Genomic DNA, 6,000 nt, shown 5'->3' on the forward strand with positions numbered 1-6,000 from the left:
CAGCAAATGTTGCTATTGCTATCTCGTTTGGTATGAGGCGGATGAAAAGAGAGAGAGTGCGTTTCGTCCCGGGACTACCGGTGGACTCGTCAGTAAGGCTATGCCCGGTAGTCCCTGCCTTAGACGTAGAGGGAGTCTCGCTAGGTGCGGTATTTATATCAATCGCTCGTATATTCGACCGCTAGCGAGTTAGACAGACAGACTCGTTGTCGTCGTAGCCCTCTAGTGTTATCGGTTGGTACCCGCGGATCGCCCGGGAGGTGTTGCGCCGCGTTGATGCCTCGTCCTGGCAGCGTCCTGTTGATACCGATCCGCCACACAGCCTCCCCCCAGCGCTATAGCGTGACCCCAAAGCTATATAGCGCGATACAAGTTAGAGGGAATGGCTCGTCGTCGAATATGGAAGGCTGATCGTCGTGGGGACGAGGTGGTTGTCTCCTCCTCTGACGTGCTGCTGGAGGCGATGCCCATGAACTGTTGCAATGGCTACATCACCTCCCGGCTTGGTCGTCGTCTCGTATCCGGTCACCTGCTTGGCGTGTTCGTCGTCGGTGGTTGGCTCCTTTCCTGACTCCTTCTCCAAAGGTGCGTGTTCGTTGTCGGTGGTCACCAATGAGGCGGATGAAAAGAGAGAGAGAGTGCGTTTCGTCCCGGGACTACCGGTGGACTCGTCAGTAAGGCTATGCCCGGTAGTCCCTGCCTTAGACGTAGAGGGAGTCTCGCTAGGTGCGGTATTTATATCAATCGCTCGTATATTCGACCGCTAGCGAGTTAGACAGACAGACTCGTTGTCGTCTTAGCCCTCTAGTGTTGGCGGTTGGTACCCGCGGATCGCCCGGGAGGTGTTGCGCCGCGTTGATGCCTCGTCCTGTCAGCGTCCTGTTGATACCGATCCGCCACAGGTATAAGTAAGTCGGCAGTGTAGATGGAGAACAGTAGGGGGTCGAGGACACTACCTTGGGGTATGCCGGATTGTATTGGGAATGTTGCGGAAGTGGCCTCTAGGCATTTAACCATAATTGTCTATTGGTTAGGGAGGATTTTAGGATGGAGTAGTAGGGGTGAGGTAGGATCTTTTTAAGCTTGTATAGTAGCCCTTCATGCCATACTTTGTCGAATGCCTGTTGGATGTCTAGGAATACCGCTGAGCAATATTTTTTCTTTTCAAGGGTTTGGCTGATCATGCGGGTTATGCGATGGATTTGCTCTACTGTTGAATGTTGTTTTCGATAGCCGAATTGGTGACCTGGGAGTGTTTTCAAATCCTCTAGGAGTGAAAGGAGTCGATTCGTTGGCATCTTCTCGAATAGTTTAGACAGGGTAGGTAGAAGACTAATTGGGCGATAGGAGCTAGTTTCATAAATCGGTTTTCCGGGTTTAGGAATGAGAGTAATCAGTAAGACTTTCCAGGCCTTAGGAAAGTATTCAAGGCGAAGAATTACGTTCAAAATCGATGTGATGAGTGCAATCCCTTTTATGGGGAGTTCCTTGATTGATTTACTGCCTATTAGGTCGTGCCCTGCTGCTTTCTTGGGATTTAGGCGACTGATTGTTTCTATAATCTCTGCAGAAGTGAAGGATTCAATAGGCGGGGACATTTGGAAGGGGGTGTGCAGGTATTCAGTAACGTCCGCGGCAGCTTTGGAGGAATGAGGTTTGAATACTTTAGCCAAGTATTTAGCAAACAGTTCGGCTTTTTCTATAGAGCTACGCGCCCATCCACCTTGCGGACGGCGGATTGGAGGGATTATTTGTGGGGGGCGCTGAGTTTCCTGGAAGCCTTCCATAGTGAGTAGTTGGAGTCGGCTGTGGGGGATAAACTGGCGAGATATTTTTGGAAACAGTCGTTTTTGTAATTTTTTATGGTTTTGGATAGCTTCCTAGTTGCGTCGTTTAGTTTGCGTTTGTTATCCGGTGTTCTATGGGTCTGCCATACTCTTCTTAGTCTACGTTTTTCTGCTTTTTTTTAAATATGTAATGGGGATATTCATTTTTGCTGATAGACGTCTTTGTTGGTGTGGAGAGGCGGATGGCGTTTATTATGCTCGTGTTTAAGTATTCCGTGGCTGCTTCCATTTCTTCCCTAGTTTTTAGTGGAGTTAAGGCTGAAGTTGTGTGAGTAAAGACTTCTCTAAAGAACTGCCAGTTGGTGTCTTGGTTGTGAATGGAGCCATTATGTGTATTCTCGATAATTGTTGAACTGACTGTTGCTATCACGGGGGAATGATCAGAAGAGAGATCAACCGAGGAGTTGATTTGGATGTATCTTGGCGAGATATTTTTAGTTATGAAGAAGGCAAGTAGGTCGGGTATTTTGTTAGTGTCAGTGGGCCAGTGCGTGGGTTCGTATGTGGTGAGGTAGTTGGCTATTATGCTGTTTAAGAGATTTTTGCCTCTTACCGTGACCAGTCTGCTGCCCCATTGAGTATGTTTGGCGTTATAGTCGCCTCCAGCTATGAATCTATTGCCCAGAGCGCCAAGGAATTTATCAAAGTCTTCTTTAGAAATGGAGTGTCTGGGAGGGCAGTATACTGCTGAAGTGGTGATTGTACCATGGCAGTCTTCTATTGCTACGTTTATTGCTTGGAGGTAGTCTTTCTGGAATGATGGAAGTTCGTAGTGCTTAATGCTGGCTTTGATAATAAATTCCGTGCTGCCGTGGGCCTTTCCACTGGGATGTTGGGTATGGTAGAAGTTATAACCGTTTATTTTCAGGTAATTTTTGTCGGTGAAGAGAATTTCAGATATGAGCATTACGTCTATTTGTTGTTGTTTTAAAGAGAGTTCTAGTTCGTATTTGTGTTGAGCTAGACCGTTGGCATTCCAAAGAGCTATTCGTCTTGGTTTTATTTTGTGTCGGGGCGTATTAATTTATACATGATGAGTGTTAATAATGATAGTAAGTTATTAATTTGTTCTGATTGTTTTTCGATTAGTTTTTCGAGTCTGGCGAAATTGTTCTTTTTTTGTGAACTGGGAACGCTGTTATGAGAATGGTCCCTATGGGTTTTCGGATTCTTTTGATTTCCTTGGACTGCTTGGGCATAGGACATTGAAGTAGTAGAGAATTTTTAAGGACTGGGTACTTGATTGGTTAACTCTTTTGCTTTGGGTTTAGGGTACTTATTTGTGTATAGGGTTTTGTAGGCAGAGCAACATTTATAGTTCGCAGAGTGGTTTCCTTGACAGAGGATGCACTTCGCAGGGGTTTCTAGAGATTTCGTGCACTGCTCAGTAGGGTGTATACCTGCACATTTAACGCAGCGGAAATTACGGTTGCAGTATTTCTGCGTGTGACCGTACCTTTTGCATCTTTTACATTGCACTATCTCTTTTTTTTATAAGAGGAGGTTCGAATTTGACTACTGAGTTCATTAATTGATTGATGTTATATATTTGTTTGTTATTTGGCTTTTGTTTTATGTCTATGAAAAATAAGGATAGCGTGTCTTTCGAGATTCTATGTCTTATGTTGCTTATGTTTGTTACTTCGTGGACTTGATCTAGGAGTTCGGACTTCAGTTCGTCCAAGTTAGTTGAGTGGTGGATGTTGCGTAGTACCACTCGGGAACGTCTCTTTTGCTTTAATTGATACGTGTGGAAATTTGCGTTAACGGTTTTTAGTAGCTTGCTTAGTTTCCTCAATGATTCTGGGTTGGTCGGCAGAATTTTGACTTGGTTATTGTTTATTTTAAGTTTGTAGTCTTCTTTGTTAATTTCTTTCTCAATGGACTACCATTGTGTGAATGTCGATGATGTCGTCAATGAAGGTAGGCGGGGGAGGGGGATTGTTGCGCGTATTTTGGTTTGTTGGTGTTTCGGCTGTGCCCATGGAGTTATTAGTGGATTCTAATATTGAGTATCTATTATAGGTGGTTACACCGCTTGTTGTCTGTACGTTTTGGCTAGTCATTGCGTTAGTTTTAACTATTTCTAGCTTACGCTTTTTGATGTTTTTCGTCTCGAATGTAAGGAGGGACATATTGCCCTTTCGCTACGGGGGAGGAAGAGCGGAGCAGTTGTAGTTTTGCTCAAGAGAGCCTGGTCGGGATACTTGGGCCATCATAGATCTAGTTAAGTCAATTTGAAGTAACTAGTCGAGAGACTATGATTCGGATCAGAGATCAGGAGCGTTGGATTTTCCACTGGTTAGTCATGAAACACTTGGGTTAAGTTTGCTTCGAAACACTTTCGACGGATGGGCGTGACGTGTTGTTTTACATCAGTTCTGCCCGAGCAGCTAAACGGACGTGTAAAACAGTGCTACAGAAATATTGCGGCAAGTGGGGAAGAAAAAGTTACCAGCGGCAAAGCCCATAGCTAAATGGTGCAAACCCGTGTCTTCTACTAAGAAGACTATAAGCAAATATAAATGAAAAAGCACATCTCACCAATAAAAATAATTAACAAAGACGAACAATACTACAGAAATAAAAGAACAAACATATCAAAACCAAGCCAACCAACGAACGAAGAACAGGAATGCTCAGTTACAAACGAAGTGGACATGGAAACAATACCAAACGAAGAAAATAATACCAATAACGAAACAATCCAACAGGATGAAAGCTGGAAGGTGGCGAGTTATAACAAGAAACGAAAATAACAAGTAATCCAGGTACAGAAAAGCAGCGATGGCTGCAAGAATTACCACTAAGAAACTCCTTCAGCTCACTTACGGAAGAAATAGACGACAACCCAACAACCAAAAACACGACTAAATCAACGCACACTACAAAACCACCACCAATATTTGTCGAGGCCCGGATAATAGACCTGCTTATTGATCGACTAAACATTATAGATGGGAAGGAAAGCTACATAATAAAACAAACAAAACTAGAACAAGTAAACATACAAACAAACACCCCAGAAAACTATAGGAAAGTGATAAAAGAATTAAAAGAAAAAAACGCTATATACCACACGTACCAGCTCAAAACGGAAAGGAGCTACAAAATAGTTATAAGAGGACTACATCCAAAAACTAACACAAAAAAACTAAGTGACGAATTAGCACAAATTGGCCACCAAACAAGAACAATAAACAATACGACGAGATACGATACGAAGCAACCACTACCTTTATTCATAATAGAACTGGAACCCAGAACCAACAACAAGGAAATCTACGAAATCAAAAGAATTATAAATACGATAGTAACAGTGTAACCACTACGCCACAAAAAAAGATATACCACAATGCATGCGGTGTCAACAATACGGACACACTAAAAATTATTGTAACAGAAGCGCGGCATGTGTTAAATGTGCTAAAAACCATCTAACAACACACTGTTCCTACATAGGGAAAATAAACGAAGTTAAATGCTATAACTGTAATGGAAACCACCCAGCCAGCTATAAAAGATGAGAAATTAGGAAACAACTACAACGTAAACTGTTTCCACCACATCGCAATAGATCAACCACAACAAAGTATAACGGATAATGAAGCAACATTGAAAGCACAAAATGAACAAAAAGCTATAAACAGTAACACAGATCCCCAAGGAAACCGAAGTTACGCGCCAGTAACCCAAAAAATAGACAAGCGACGCCCACAAACAAACAGAATCAAAGCAACAACACCGAAGACGTTACAGAAATCAAAGAACTACTAAAACAATCCATCGAAAACACCAAAATGCTAATAAAAATGATAAGCGAACAAAACGCAGTCCTCAGACAGCAAATGCAACAAATCACAGTCATGCTACAACTACTTACAAACATGCTGAGCAAAAAATAAAAAATAAAAATGGACATGCTTATCATAGCAGCCTGGAACTCTAACGGCCTACAACAAAGGGTCCTAGAAACTAAAACATTCATGTACAACAATAATACCGACATACTATTCGTATCAGAAACACACTTCACTACAAAAAGTTACATAAAAATACCGTACTGCACCATATATGACACCAAGCATCCCTCAGGAAAAGCACACGGAGGGACCGCAGTAGTAATAAGAAACGACATTCAACATCACTTACA

This window comes from Bombus bifarius, unplaced genomic scaffold, assembly GCF_011952205.1.
Source record: "Bombus bifarius isolate JDL3187 unplaced genomic scaffold, Bbif_JDL3187 scf7180000008033, whole genome shotgun sequence".
In the NCBI taxonomy this organism is placed as follows: Eukaryota; Metazoa; Arthropoda; class Insecta; order Hymenoptera; family Apidae; genus Bombus; species Bombus bifarius.